At 36.3% G+C, this 17,106-nt stretch overlaps 1 protein-coding gene and 1 pseudogene across 1 annotated transcript in view; one reads left to right on the top strand and one right to left on the bottom strand.

The window, feature by feature from the left end:
- Positions 1-17,106, bottom strand: part of upk1a (uroplakin 1a) — a 702,734-nt gene that overhangs the window by 624,814 nt on the left and 60,814 nt on the right. The window lies entirely within an intron of this gene.
- LOC127656498 (oxidation resistance protein 1-like) overlaps positions 1-17,106 on the top strand; it is a 204,610-nt pseudogene that overhangs the window by 317 nt on the left and 187,187 nt on the right.

Here is a 17,106-nt window from a genome sequence, read left to right on the forward strand (position 1 = left end):
TCTTCCAACTTTAAATGTCAGTGATGTTGCATCTTAATGTCAGAGAAAAAAATATGAACAGAAATATAATTTACACAGAGGTTTGGATTTAATAAAAGTACCAAATCTGACGACGATGATAATAATAATAAATAATAATATATTATATTATATATTTTGTATATCAAAAATAAATAAAAAAAATTACAATTTTGTTAATTTGGCAGTATTATTATTGTAGTTTTAGTTGTATTTATTTATGTATTGTTTTAGTTTTTATTTGATTTGATATTTTTATTAAAATATAGTTATAATAATAATAATTATTATTATTATTATTATTATTTCTTTATTCAAATGCAGGTTAGTTGCTGCATTAATATTGTTTATATTCCTGCTGTGCTGTCTGTCTGAGCAGCTTTGAATATATTCTTTAGTAAATAACCAAGGGAGTTATAATACAAAGAGATTTAAATCAAAGAAAAATAACAAGATGATGACTTTGAAAGTAGGCTATTGCCTCTTCTGTGTGTTTGACCATGAGCTGTAGATTTTACATTATTTCAATGGAAAGTTTTCTTTTCTTAACTTGATGGCATGAAGATTCTTCTCACAGACAAATCGTCCTTACCTTACGTAATCTGATGGACCTTAACTAAGACTAAGACACTCATGTGAAAAGCAGTTTACATCAAATATTGATGCTCTGGATTGTTTTGTCTCGTCTGAGTGAATAAATGACCGGCATTTCCTCGAGAGCATCTCTGTAGCTCAAAGCAGAGATGAGAACTGAGTAACTGAGTGTTTAAAAGGGAAATGCACTTATTTTCTTCCTTAAAAACTCTTAACAATTATCTTGCTGATAATGATATGAGCCTCATAGACGTAAAGGTTTTTAGTAAAAAAAAAAACCTCTGTGAAATGTGTTTTTTAAAATGACCAAAAATACCACCATTATGTATATACACATCACTGCTGAATGTCCTGACTTCAGCAGAGTTAAGAAAGTAATATTTGCAATAAGCCATTGTATTGAGAAAGTTAATTTTCCTTTTCAATGATAATGAAGGACATGGAGTGTGTATAGTATATCTGATACTCTAGGGGGAGCTCTTAATCGTGGATATACTTCAAGTGAACCTGGATTTCAATGTAGAGGTCTCAGTGAGAATCAAAAGGCAGTTTGAGTCCTTGATTCTGCTTCTTGTGTGATCCGAGACTAAATATTGAAGTAGTTTTCTGGGGAAGTCAGATATGTCTGCCTTTCTGAAAACACTGAATTTCTTTAAAGGGACAATTCACCCAAAAATGAAAATTTCTGATCGTTTACACCCAGATGTGTATGACTTTCTTTCTTCTGCTGAACAATCTGAAAAAAGATGATTTTAGAATATATATCATCACTGTAGGTCCTTTTATTCACCAAAGTGGCATTCAACTGATCACAATGTATAGTCAGGACATTAATAACGTGAAAAATTACTATTACAATTTGAAAAAAATTTCAGAACATCTTAAACTGCTTCAAAGAGTTCTCATCAAAAAACATCCTATACGTGCAGCAATGACAGCTTTGCAGATCGTTGGCATTCTAGCTGTCAGTTTGTCCAGATACTCAGGTGACATTTCACCCCACACTTCCTGTAGCACTTGCCATAGATGTGGCGGTCTTGTCAGGCACTTCTCGCGCACCTTACAGTCTAGCTGATCCTACAAAACCTCAATGGGGTTAAGATCCATAACACTCTTTTCCAATTATCTGTTGTCCAATGTCTGTGTTTCTTTGCCCACTCTAACCTTTTCTTTTTGTTTTTTTGTTTCAAAAGTCTTTTTCTTTGCTGTTCTTCCCATAAGACCTCTTGAGTCTTCTCTTTACTGTTGTATATGAAACTGGTGTTGAGCATGTAGAATTCAATGAAGCTGTCAGTTGAGGACATGTGAGGTGTCTATTTCTCAAACTAGAGACTCTGATGTACTTATCCTCTTGTTTAGTTTTACATCTGACCTTCCACATCTCTTTCTGTCCTTGTTAGAGCCAGTTATCCTTTGTCTTTGAAGACTGTATTGTACATCTTTGTATGAAATCTTCATTTTTTTTTGTGCAATTTCAAACATTGTATAGCCTTCATTCCTCAAAACAATGATTGACTGACTTTTTTTTTTTTTACATTTTGACCTAATATTGACCTTAAGACATGCCAGTATATTGCATACTGTGGCAACTCAAAAACAAACACAAAGACAATGTTAAGCTTTATTTAACAAACTAAATAGATTTTAACTGTGTTTGATATAATGACAAGTCCTAAATTAGCAAATTAGCATGATTACTCAAGGATATGGTGTTGGAGTGATGGCTGCTGGAAATGGGGAGTGTCTATTTGATCAAAATTACTTTTTTCAAATAGTGATGGTGCTGTTTTTTATATCAGTAATGTCCTGACTATACATTGTGATCAGTTGAATGCCACTTTGATGAATTAAATAACCAATTTTCTTCCAAAGCAGCAAAATCTGTACATTATTCCAAACGTTTGGCTGCCTGTGTGTATATATATATATATATATGTTGCACCCAGTTTATTATTAGAACAGACTTAACAAATCTACATATTTTTGTTTGGCTTCAACTTGAAATTAATATTCATATGAGATAAATGTCTTGTTGTATACTCGTACGCCATTTATTTTTCAATTTCTCTAATTGCATGAGGGATTTTTTCTCATCTCTTAGTGAAATTATCATTCAGCTCCAGTCTCTATGAAAGCCACAGTCATGAAAGACTGAACATTATGACAGTTTTTCCTTCTCTCAGATTCTTTCAAAATGAAGGACATTTGTGGTTCTTCTGTTTCAGGTCAGTGTTGTCAGTTCACTCATTTACTGCACATACTGTAAAAGATGATGCCGAGTTAGAAATACGTCTCTGTTACAAAACAGTGAGCTGATTTGCTGTCTAAGGTAGTAGTTGCCTTCCAACTGAAATTAACTTCTCATTAGTGACCAATTTGGAATGCTTTACATAGGCACGTCATTCAAAATCTACTCACACAGAGTGCATGAGAGACTTTACTCACAATAATTTCAATAGAGTTTGCAATTAGCATGTTACTAAGCATAGGGTCCTAAAAAAACATGGCATACACAAACATTTTATTAAATAGTCAATTTTATTATTTAGTATCTTAGAAGGCAGCATAATGATACTCCCTTCATGTTGGGAGTGCACCTATGATGACTTAAAATGCTGCCTATGTTGGCAGATCACTAGGTTTTGCCACAGAGCCAATGTGTTTGTTGTTTTGAACGCTGCAGCAAACTGGCCGCGTTCAGTCCCTCTGAGACTCTTTATCATCAGCTCATGGACTTACGTAACAGTAATTCCTAAATCCAATGAAGCTGGTCGCTGTTTGCCAGGTGGTGGAAGAGCTTTACAGGCTCTGGCTACTGTGATGTGTAATTTAGCTGCACTTCATGTAAGAATTAATAGTGCACCTATGCAAACTAGTCAAAGATTCATGGGCAGATGCGAAAGAGTTGATAAATTGAGACTTTATTAAATCTAGAGGGCTGTTGTGGGAGATTGCATAATTTTTTTTTCTTTTTCATGAAGACGGGATGTCCAAGCTGTAATATCATAAAATAACTGTGATTAATTAGTGTCAGCAATACTAACTAATGCTGCCTAATTCAGTTAGAAGTGCTAACATTAGTGTTATGTTATTTAACTCTTGGTTGGCTGTATTGTGTGTGTATAATATATAGTTTGTACAGTATAAAAACAATTATGTTTATGGAAATTCCCCATAAAACATGGAAACACAACATTGAACATGGAAGCAAAACATTTGCAACCTTTTTTAAGGAATTTATTTAAATTAGAATTTATTGTATTTAAACGTTTTATCAATTTTATTATGAAATGGAAAAAAAAGAGTTCACATCTATCTGAGTGTGTATTTTGATAAAATAATTGAAATACGATAAGATATATCATGCTGCATCAAGCCTTATTTTGTAATCAAATCATAATGATGTTTCTTAAAATGCTAATAACTTTTGATAATTTTAGTCTATTGTCATTGATAGACTCCTTGGCTCATGCAAGTGACAAGTGATTCTATTCCTTGCTTTTTGAGCAGTTTGCCTTAAATCTTCACAAAAATGCTATTTTCACCAATTTTTGCCATTCCTGTGCTTGGCCCCGATAATTGCTGCTTGCAGCTATATTTCTTATTTTGTTTTTTCTAGTCTGGTTTTTGTTTAGTCTTTTCTCCATTGAGAGAATTTTGGTTTTGTATGTTCCCTGTTTTATTTAACAAAAGCTCACTGATGCCATCTGCGCTTGGGTCCTTCCTTAAACACCCCATTCCACGACAGAGACATTGTTTTTAAATGAGTTCACAACCTAAGGTGGTAGTGTGGTGATGCGGGCTTTACATCTCGGGATGTGAATGAATGTTTAATAATAAATGAACAATCCAAGTCCGATCGGAATCACCGAGTCATAAAAATGGCTTTAGCCATTCAGAATTTGACTTATTTGGGACTATAAAGAATGTTTGAATGTACAAATAATTAAAATAAAACTATGATATTTCCTTTTTAATAAATATATAATCTGCATGTGCTACGCGCTTCAAAATTTATGTGTGTAGTGAATTTATAAAAAATAACCATTCACACTATATGCATCATGACCTCTCGTCTGTTTTTGCTTAAATATTACACCCATTGGGCAAATAAAATGTGCTGGAAAATGGTGCCTGGAAAAGAGTGGGAACCCTGAATACTCATAATGTGTAGGCCTATTTTTAACCACACATTGTCATATGAACAACCAATCAGTAACTGATTTACAGTAAGTGTCAGATGCCTTAAATATTACATTCCATGTTAGCAGTTCCTGGTTAATTTCGAGATTCACTTTAAAGAACCAGAGCAAAATACTTGCTGGTTTAAGCTTTAACAACAGTGCAAAAATGCAAAACTCAAATACTCCATCGACAAAAACCAAAGATGTGTACCAAAGACTAAATAACATCTAATGTTGTAAATAACTCTGATTTCCATTTTAATGGAAATCCTTTGTTATAGCAAATTCAAAACCTGGCCTAATGAGCCATGAATCGCGCGGTTAGAACAGACTAAACAGGGTTCATACAGGCATCACTGAATAAAAATAAATGACTTTAAGTACTTTTTCCAGCAATCTTTTTTTAATTTCCAAGGACTTACATACAAGTGAGATCTTAGGACTTTCATACAATTCAGTGTTTTCAATTTGTATTACAAGTGACAGGAATATGTGGGCTCTGATTAGCACTGTTGCCTGACAGCACAAAGGTCCTGGGTTCGAGTTCTTTCTGTGTGGAGTTTGCATGTTCTTGCATGAGTTTGCGTGGGTTTCCTCGGTGTGCTCTGGTTTCCCCCCAAAAGTCAATAAATATGCAGGTTAAGTGAATTGGAGACTCTAAAATTGCCCTGTAGGTGTGAGTGAGAGTCCCCCAGCCACTGGGGGTTGCATCAGGATGGCTATCCGGCATAAAACCTGTGCCAAGTCAAATATGCGGATGGTCTACTGTGGCTACCCCTTACGGGAGCAGCTGAAAGAAGAAGATGATTACAATTGATGTGAATGGTATTTACTAGTCTGACAGATCTCATGAATATGCGATGTGTTCTTATGTAAAGTTTGGTTTTTAGCAAACATTCATTCTCTAACGATTGCACACAATATTGATGTATTTACAGCATCTAAACGTTATAATTTTTACATATTAACACCCTTAGAAATGTACAAAATGTTTACGTGTATGGTTTGAATCGATTCATATTGAATCAGTTAATTCATTTGCATTTATAATAATTTAGATTAGTGAACATTTCTTTAATGCAGTTGACATTATAATATGACATTTTAACAGTTTGTGTGATTTCTGCTGCCCTATACAATGTTTTAGAGGAGTATATCACTTTAACCAATACTAAACCTTAAAATATTAAAATTAATAAAATCACTTGTTTAGTCATTCATTAAGCATTTAATAAAAATTTTGTTTGCCAGGGGACACAAAAGGAGTTTTCACAATATGCCAACATTTTTTTAATAATAATAAACCACAAAAGCACCATAAAACAATAATAAAAGTAAACCATTTAATTTGTTCACTATAAGACAAATCTTCAGATAGAACTGTTTGAGGAATAGACCCAAATTCAGCCCTTTTATTCAATGATATCCATATCCATCCACTGTAGCGGCTCTGCCATAACCTCAACCCACATTGCTTTTGTTTTCATATTCAAAAATTGACGCCTCAAGTAGCGTGAACACAGGATTTATGACAGTGATATCAAATGCTCATTGGCTCTCAAGTGTCTTGTGACCGTTTGCGACTGCCGTATTCCGTGATGTATATGTTTGAATGAGATATGACAGCGCTGTTACGAGTGCATCAAGAGAAGATTTCCATACATTAATAACTTACATTTTACTCTAACTCACACAAAGCTATTGTATGCAGCCATCGGATGGAGCTGAATTTTGCTGAATAAATTCGATTAAATGTGTCTGCCTGTTACGTGATTTATATGCTTAATAAATGGTAATGTTAGGTTTAGGGTAGGGGTGGGATTAGTGGCTGTAAACTATACATACATTAATATTGTGTAACACAGTGTTTCCCAACCACTGTGCTGCGGCACACTAGTGTGCCGTGAAAGATTGTCAGGTGTGCTGTGGAAAATTCCACTAAATAAAATTATTTCAGGGATACAAACTCCTCACCTTACGGAGAAATTAGCCATTTTGAAACCATAATTGGTTTCAAAATGGCTAATCCCTTGATCCCTTGATGCGTTTGATTACGCACAGGCGAGTACCCACTTTAAGTCGAATGGATGTGTTTTGTTCATATTTTAATCGTATTTGTTTTTTGTAATATTGTGTAGTTCATATTTTAGTGGCCTCCGCTTGTCACTGCGGGGGAACATTCATCTGCTTGGTGTGGTGTCTCTGTTCTCTTCATAAATAAATAAATGCATAATCTGCTATATGCTCGTCCTGTAAGTTCATGATTGAAAATGAAAATGTGAACAAAAATAAAAGATATTAAATGTCTTGTTATCATTCAAATATGAAAATTGAAATGATGGGTAATAATAGATTATGATGGAATTTTGACGACCCTGCCTGTCAAAATGATGGAAAAAATTTAAATTTTTTTGCATAGCCGAATTTCAAATATTACAAGTAAAATGCTACTAAGACGGACAGAAAACATGGACAAGTTCTTGAAAAGGATAAATACTGACGATGGTTAGCCTATGTGGGATAGTGGTATGCCGTAGAATTCTTTAGTCGTAAAAAGTGTGCCGTGGAAGAAAAAAGGTTGCGAAACACTGATGTAACAAAAAGTGTAGCTATTGTACATTAATCTACTTGTTACAGTGGGTACGGAAAGTATTCAGACCCCCTTAAATTTTTCACTCTTTGTTATATTGCAGCCATTTGCTAAAATCATTTAAGTTCATTTTTTTTCCTCATTATTGTACACACAGCACCCCATATTGACAGAAAAACACAGAATTGTTGACATTTTTGCACATTTATTAAAAAAGAAAAACTGAAAAATCACATGGTCCTAAGTATTTAGACCCTTTGCTGTGACACTCATATATTTAACTCAGGTGCTGTCCATTTCTTCTGATCATCCTTGAGATGGTTCTACACCTTCAATTGAGTCCAGCTGTGTTTGATTATACTGATTGGACTTGATTAGGAAAGCCACACACCTGTCTATAGACCTTACAGCTCACAGTGCATGTCAGAGCAAATGAGAATCATGAGGTCAACGGAACTGCCTGAAGAGCTCAGAGACAGAATTGTGGCAAGGCACAGATCTGGCCAAGGTTACAAATAAATGTCTGCTGCCCTTAAGGTTCATAAGAGCACAGTGGCCTCCATCTTCCTTAAATGGAAGACGTTTGGGATGACTAGAACCCTTCCTAGAGCTGGCCGTCCGGCCAAACTGAGCTATCAGGGGAGAAGAGCCTTGGTGAGAGAGGTAAAGAAGAACCCAAAGATCACTGTGGCTGAGCTCCAGAGATGCAGTCGGGAGATGGGAGAAAGTTGTAGTAAGTCAACCATCACTGCAGCCATCCACGAGTCGGGGCTTTATGGCGGAGTGGCCCGACGGAAGCCTCTCCTCAGTGCAAGACACATGAAAGCCTGCATGGAGTTTGCTAAAAAACACCTGAAGGACTCCAAGATGGTGATAAATAAGATTCTCTGGTCTGATGAGTCCAAGATAGAATTCTAAGCGGTATGTGTGGAGAAAACCAGGCACTGCTCATCACCTGTCCAATACAGTCTCAACAGTGAAGCATGGTGGTGGCAGCATCATGCTGTGGGGGTGTTTTTCAGCTGCAGGGACAGGACGACTGGATGCAATCGAGGGAAAGATGAATGCGGCCAAGTACAGGGATATCCTGGACGAAAACCTTCTCCAGAGTGCTCTGGACCTCAGACTGGGCCGAAGGTTCACCTTCCAACAAGACAATGACCCTAAGCACACCGCTAAAATAACGAAGGAGTGGCTTCACAACAACTCCGTGACTGTTCTTGAATGGCCCAGCCAGAGCCCTGACTTAAACCCAATTGAGCATCTCTGGAGAGACCTGAAAATGGCTGTCCACCAATGTTTACCATCCAACCTGACAGAACTGGAGAGGATCTGCAAGGAGGAATGGCAGAGGATACCCAAATCCAGATGTGAAAAACTTGTTGCATCTTTCCCAAAAAGACTCATGGCTGTATTAGATCAAAAGGGTGCTTCTACTAAATACTGAACAAAGGGTCTGAATACTTAGGACCATGTGATTTTTCAGTTTTTCTTTTTTAATAAATGTGCAAAAATGTCAACAATTCTGTGTTTTTCTGTCAATATGGGGTGCTGTGTGTACAATAATGAGGAAAAATATGAACTTAAATGATTTTAGGAAATGGCTGCAATATAACAAAGAGTGAAAAATTTAAGGGGGTCTGAATACTTTCCGTACCCACTGTACATATTTTTATATTGTTGAAAAGTGGTTATGTTTAGAGGTTGGGGTAGGGTTAAGGGATCTAAAATATCTATAAAGCAGTATAAATGTACAAATATATTTATAATAGATTCGTGTAATCAAATATATTTGTCAATATTTGACGTTTCTAAAGCTGTAAATACTTTCAAACGTCCATATAGACTTTATTCATGGTAGCACAATCTTTTTTAGCCCAATTTTGAATGGGAAACCTTGGCGCAATTGGCAGCAAATTGCATCAGCTGCATGGGAGACTAGGGTTCAAAGCCAGGCAGTAACCATGTTTAAATAATCCATTATGAGAATGATTTCAGAGGTTTCATTTTTCCCTCTAACATTACTTATTTACTCCACTCATGTTTAAGGTAAGGTTTAGGTTTGGGTTTGGGTTTGGATTTGGGGGATAGAATCTATAAATATATGCTTTTCTCGTCATTGTATTACATCCTGTAAAGATGAAAACAACTTGCTATTCATATGTGGTTTTTCTGATCTGATCACAAAATGGTTTAGACCCCATTTAGACTTGTATTTAGGGCTAACCACATGTGATCGGATCACCCGAAACACATTTTAATACCAGGTGGAAAGGCGTCTTTAGTTCAGGAATCAGAATACAATGCTGTTTGTTTCGTGCTGTAGAATTAAATGGTTCATATGAATCATATATGAGAGAATCGGAGTACACCGTTTCAGGCTACAGATGAGCAGTGCAGTGTATAGCACAGCAGGATACACTGTCAGTTTTTTAGTACGTTGTTCCGTTTACATCAGCAGAAAAATGCATGTTTGACATACCGAAAGTCATGAAAGTCATAGGGGTACAGTGTTTTTTTTTGTTATTGGAACTGGTTGTGGTAAATATGATTAAAAATAGTAATGTTCAATATATACATACATTTAATTTATAATAAAAAATCTAACTAAACAGTCCTTCTGCAGAGTAATAATGGAATAAAAGAACAGAATAATAAAAGCAGCATGTCAGCTTGGCACAGTAATAGGACAGCGCATCCAATCAGAAATTACAGTTGGAGATATCAGTTTTATAATTGTACTGTAAATAATTTTTTCTCATTTTATAATTGTACTTGTTTTCTAGAATGGCCATAAACTGTAATGAGCACAACAGCCATTATATTAGCTCACATTATTAATAGAAATTGACTCAGATTTTATAATATTCAATAGTTGTGATTATTAGTTTACGGTGCTAACATCTATACATCCACACTGTAAACAGCATCGCAGTCTCTAGATAAGAGTGGGATTTGGACTATTCGTCTAAGCACCAGTAACACAGCTACTGACCCTTGGCCCCTTGCAGCCTAGCCTGTCATGTGTTACTTGCATGTTTACGTGCATGTACATGTAGAGCAGCCCATGCTTCATATGATATGTTTCCTATAATATGAACAATAAACATACTGGCATATGACACACACACACACACACACACACACACAACAGAAACCAAAACAGGAATGAAATGCCCTTACAAGATATCATTTTGTGTTCTGTACAATGTTTTACTGAAATGCATCCATCGTTCTCAAGATTGAATATACCTTGAAACAAAGTCATTTTAGAGTGCTGCCTCCAGAGGCATTTGTCTCTGTCAACATAATAGTATTTTGTGTAATGACTCAGCAGAATTAATCCAAAGCTGATCTGAAAGAGTACCACCTTGCCAGAAGCTCAGACAATCATATCTGTGTGCTGCATGTTAGATTTCTTGAGCATTGACTCAGGTTCCTGCAAGGCAAAATGTCTGTTTATATTGTATGGATTTGAGCATGTATTTATTAATGCTTATATTTTGAATCATTCCCAAATGCATTTCAATGAGTTCAAAATGTGCTATTGAACTGCACTCACTGAATTAACTTCATGTCAGAAGTAGGCCAGCTCAAGGCACATTTTTAACCAAAGACAAGTGCTTTAGGATTGGTTCACCCAAAAAGGAAAAATTTGTCATAAATAATTCACCCTCATGTCGTTCCAAACCCATATGACTTCCATTCTTATGTAGCAGAACACATCTTTTGGTACATGAACCAAGGGTCTTGAATGATGTCATAAGTAATAGTAAATTATACAGGTCTTAATGCACTCCTGTTTGTAGAATCAGTGTTTATGAAGATGTCTATTTGTTAAGCGGAATGGACAAATCCTCACTCTGTGCTTTAATTTATTGATTCGCTAGCAGACAGCATGAATGAATGCAAACATAAAGCGTTCAAAATCAACAGACTTCTGCCGCAATTGCGAGGGAATTTCCATAATCACGCTGTGTTTTCTGCATGCTTCATTTGACCCCTTTCAGTCGTTGTTAGGTTAACAGAATTGCTTTAAGAATCAGGTATACGACTACAGAACACTGAGAGAGTGACAGAAAACACAATTTAGCTGACAGTGGAGAATGAGTAACTTCACTGCAGAGAAACCGGGATTAACACAGGATTTTAGTAAGTGAAAAACCTGCCATCTTTGCATAATTCTTTTTTTTTTTGCTACAGATTTATTTCTAGCATAGTTTTTCCATTTCCCCAGGCATTTTTCCTTCAATCACAAGTTACGCCTAATGGGAAATGCCTGAAACATATATTATGTATTCAATAAATAATATATTAAATTAAAATGTATAATGATTGTTATATATTTATCATATTATGCATTTATAATTCTATATATTTTTTGTGTTTCCAAAATTATTTACTAGGGCCTGCGTCTTAATTTTGACAATTAATCGTCAGCCACATATCATAATCGTGAACAGTGTTGGAGAACGTTACTTTTAAAAGTAACTCGTTAGAATATAGCATAACTTCTTAAAAAAGTAACTTAATTAAAAAGTAAATTTTTATGGAAAATAAAGTGTTATGTTACTTTTGCGTAACTTTTTTCTCACAGCCACTTTCTCTTCTGCTATGCTGTGCTTTCTATACAAATAAGCCATGCATTGCATACAAGAGACTAGTGGTCAACCGATATATCGCTGAGATATCACCAATATTCTGACTTTTTTCATTATCGACATTGGCCGATTTTTTTTTTTCTTGAGGGCGCCGAAAATCGCCTGATCGCGTGTGAAGTGACTGAGACATGGTTTTGTTGTGCATCATGTTACTACAATAACAGACTGGTGTGCAACACAGTGTCATTTAAACGGTCTGCATATCAGAACCATGACAGACACGTTTGAGCTCATAATGTTAAAGTGCTCACCTGTTTCATTCTCCCTCTCTCTCCAAACCAGTTCTCTGTAACTTTTAACTGTCTTGTCTAATGATAAAAAGGCAAATATCAATAAAACTAATATCATATATACAGTCTACTAATATGCACTTATCTTGTTTAAACAGATGTAATAAACCTCACAGCATAATGTGGAGCTCTCATTTATCTACCTCTAAACCACATATTCTATCAGCCTCTCCTCAACTGTTCCCTGTAACTATTTTAATGATAAAAGCCAAATATCAATAAAACTGGTATTTTATATCATTTGCAAATATGCAGATATATCGTTTAAACAGATGTCATTCACGAACCTCACGAAAATCCGACATTTTCTTCCCATCAAGCTCTCATCTAATATCTTCCTCTGAAGCTCGTATTCTATCAGCCAGAATCAAAAACTCCAGGATCAGGATAAAAAGTTCCTCTGATTCACAAATCATGATGGTCAGTCTGTGACAATCCAAGTAAGTGATCCAGGCTGTTTAAACTGTCAGGAGATTTAGGCTTGCGCTGGATCCGCATGAGTGCAACTTATATGTAGATACGATGAAAATAATGTGATTCTCAAACTGTTTGGAGACCAGTTTCCTTAAGAGTTCTATTCATTCAAAACAGATGTCAGTTAAACCATTAACTGATTAAGCAGCAAGGTTGCAAGTCAGCTGCCTATGTTTTCAGATGTCACGTGTGCTATAAGTAAAGGTCTTATCCACTACGCACTGTATGTGCAATTGGTTTGATTTGGTAGTTTTTAGAAAATGCTATTGCTAACGTAGACATACCATGCATGGTTGCTAGACATCTTTACATATTAAAACTCTAATATGTTAACTAATATATTATGACAAAACAGAAATCTGAAGAAACTGCTATCTACCATTTAAAATACAATATTATTGTTTTGTTTTGTGTGAAATCGAGTAAATATAGTACTAAAAAAGAGTTAAATAAGGTTTGTTATTTATTATATAAAAATATAATATTTAATGCTACCAAAATGTGATAAAAATGGTTTCATGAATCATACTTGTTTATTATAAAACAAAAATGTAGAATATTTTTAGAAACTAAGACATTTTGTCTGCGTACTCAATCAATGTAGAATGTTGATCAGATCCACTGATCCAGAGTCAGCTTTTCTCATTCCATTCTCCCTGATACGGTGAGCTGTAACACGGAGCAGTTCGGCTGCATAAGACGAGGCGAGTATTTCACCCTTAGTATCATGTCACGGCCAGTGGATATAATCCCTCTTTTACTGATTTTTTTTTTATGCAGTGTGTATTAACACATGAATCACATTTCACTCATCCAAATGTTGCCCTCAAATTACGCTAAAACACGAAATGCGCATACACGTTAGTGAGTTGGTTGACATGTGATGTCTGTATCTAAAAGTTGATTGGCTCTTTTAACTGTAAGGCATGACTTCCTTTCTACATCCATTGACCATTGGGTGTTAGAGATTTTTGGTTGTGCATTCCGATTTCTCCCATTAATTTAAATAGAAGTGGCTCATCTCTGCTAAATAGTGACCATCATGCACTACGTCTCCTCCCCGAAATGTGTACAATTTTACTCCTGATTTCTCTCAGTACAGGGACAGTAGATGTGTACAAAAGCAACTTGTTACTTTATTTAAAAAGTAACTCCAATATTATGGTCTAAAATAAAGAATACTCATTTACTGGGTTTTTACTTGTTACTCGAAAAAGTAATCTGATTATGTAATATGTTACTCTTATTGCGTTACACAAAACAGGTGTCTACTTTACTGAGCCGTGTCAGTTGTGGAGTTTTGGGAATATATAGTACCGAGCTGTCACTGATGAATGGCATGCAATCAAGGGACTTTCTACAGTACTGTATTACACCCTGACTTACACACTCTGATCTCTACTTGTGGTTTAATCTAGTATCTTTTTAACCCGACACATCTGAGACACGTGTAGGAGAAGACAAGATAATTCAGTCTTTACAACAAGCCCTGTGTTGCTATTTTTGTGAGTTTGTGTGAACTAATTATGGGATCGTAGCTACTTGGGTTGAGGCGAATGATTCTGATTTGACTCAGATAATCTGTGTTTAGTTGTGTAAAGTGTTCACTTTAATGCCAACAACTGACAGTAAACAAGAAACTGTGAGTCTTTAAATGTTCACAGGGTTACAAGCTTGTCGTATATTGTGTGCTACTGAGCTTGGCCTTTTATTTCAAATCAACAGCATTTACTTTTCTTGTTGAAGCTTGCCACTGCTGTCTGAAACCAAATGCACACAGCCAATGCCACTTTACTTTGGAGTGATGAAAAGGCTTTTGATGAAATCGCACTAAATCTGTGGAACGCTTCGACCAGAGGGATGACTCACTACATAGAAGAGGAAATAAAATGGAATAACCTTAAGAACATACCCTGTTCCCATCAGAGCAGACCTCTGCTGGCACTGCCGTCATGTGCTTTGGGTTTATGAGATAAAATGCTGAGTAAAGAACTAATTTGTTTCCCTCCCCATGTGCCACAGCTTTTGTGATTACATTTCTGGTCTTTCTTCAACATGCTCTGTCTTTTTTCACTCACGTCTTTTCCTACACGTGTCTCAGAGGTGTCGAGTTAAAATATATACTAGATTAAACCACAAGTAGAGATCAGAGTGTGTAAGTCAGGGTGTAATGCAGTACTGTAGAAAGTCCCTTGATTGCATGCCATTCATCAGTGACAGCTCGGTACTATATATTCCCAAAACTCCACAACTGACACGGCTCAGTAAAGTAGACAACTGTTTTGTGTGACCGTGGACTTGAGCAAGGAATAAAATGACAAAATACTGACAAAAACACAAACATATGTATAAATCCTGCTTTTTCAGAAGATAAACCAAACACAGACTGTGTCAGGATTAGCAGAGAATAATGAGGCTCAGGACCCAAACACAGAGTGAAACTAAACAGGGAATTTATTTATGAAAAATAACTAAAAAACATAACAAATCAAAACTCCCACAAGGAGGAAAAACAAACATAAACTGCCCTGAAGGGGAAAATGGTAATCCAGGCTGGGGCAGAGGGAAACAGGACCGGCCGGACCAAAACAGGTACCAGGTAGGGGAAACAGGACCGACAAGGAATATACAAGACTTACCGACTGAACACACAAGACCAACTAAGTACACAAGACGAACTTGCACTAGACAGCACACACGAGGAGGCTAAAATAGGGAGAGTTATCAAATGGGTTAATAAGGGACAAGTGAGGCAAATTAACTAATAATAAGCAATCAATGAGGTGGGGTATGACGGAAGACAGAGAGACATGCGGCAATGCAGAAACAAAACAAAGCCACTTGCTCTCACAAGACAACAAAACACCAGAATGGTATGAGTGCACATCGCCAAAACAATAAGGCAATGACAACAGACAAACAAGATGAGAGAATGCGTAGCAACGGCAAACAAAGTGATGCCACGCATTCTCCTTCTAAACAAAACCTGAGCATACATCGTGAGGTAAACGTCATGTGATGCACGCTACAGGCGACAAAAACAAGACAGGACACCTGTGCGAGAGTTCGGCCACACACAAACCCAAAATCTCAGACCAAAGTGACCAAACCTCAGCACAACGTGAAGATAGTCACATGACCCGGGCGTCAACGCGCGTCCGCGGTCACGAGAGACAGACACAGAACATGGAATATGGGTGTCCGGATCCCGACACATACTGAAACTAGGCATGCACCGATACCAATTTTTCTCTTCCGATTCCGATATCGGAAATCTCAGTATCGGCCGATCCCAATCCGATACCTGTGTGGTTTTTTGCATAATCAGTAAAGAATATCTTTACATTATTGTGTGGAACTTATTGGGAGTACTCTTCAAGATGTAAAGAAACACAAACCTCTAACTACACATTATTTCAATATAAATATACAGTTTATTAAGAAACACTTCATTATTAACTAGTGTAGTGGATAATGTAGCAGCAAAATTAACAGTAATTCCAGTATAAGTCAGTAGAAAATAATTTTGTTCAATTTAGTTGAAAGATATCAGCTCACTTTTTATTCACACAGTTCTTTTTTGGAACCCATTCAACATAAATCTTATTATCATTTGTAAACATATAATAGTATATTATAATAGTAATATATAGTAAGATATCTCAATCACGCGCCTTTATCTTTTAAACCCTCACGCTTTTATTTTGACATTCTGAACTCTCCAGGAAGTCCTGTTTGTAGGCAAGTTCACAGAAGTTTAATTTGTTTAATTCTTTTTCAAATTCTGGTATAATGCTCCTCTGGTGCCGTTAAAAATGCATATTATATGTGAACCGAACTATTGAGCATCTACATCTGAGATGTTCGTGAATAGCGCTCAAATATTGCGCACCATGTGAAGGCTAAAAATAGCCGAGAGTGTGTGTAAACTGAGCAGCGCCATTCAATAACGATATATGTATCGGATCGGTGCATCTCTAACCGAAACCAAACCAGACAGGGCAGTCAAGATCCAGACACCATGCTCCAGACATGAAACAAGACAGACTGAAGAGCACACGGCAGCAAATTCAACCAAAACCATGCGCTCACACAAAGACAGACAATGAAACACAAGACAGACATGGGACGATGATGCCACAGTCCCAACTGATTGACAGGACCATGACAGATGGACTTTCTGCATTTATTAGACACTTTAGCTGCGTTTGAATATGCACACTTCACTACTATATAGTATGCCAAAAAAGATGCGATAATGAAGTAGGGTTTCCAAATCCTCAAAAACGGTGGAG

The sequence above is a fragment of the Xyrauchen texanus genome, chromosome 15, assembly GCF_025860055.1.
Source record: "Xyrauchen texanus isolate HMW12.3.18 chromosome 15, RBS_HiC_50CHRs, whole genome shotgun sequence".
Lineage (NCBI taxonomy): Eukaryota > Metazoa > Chordata > Actinopteri > Cypriniformes > Catostomidae > Xyrauchen > Xyrauchen texanus.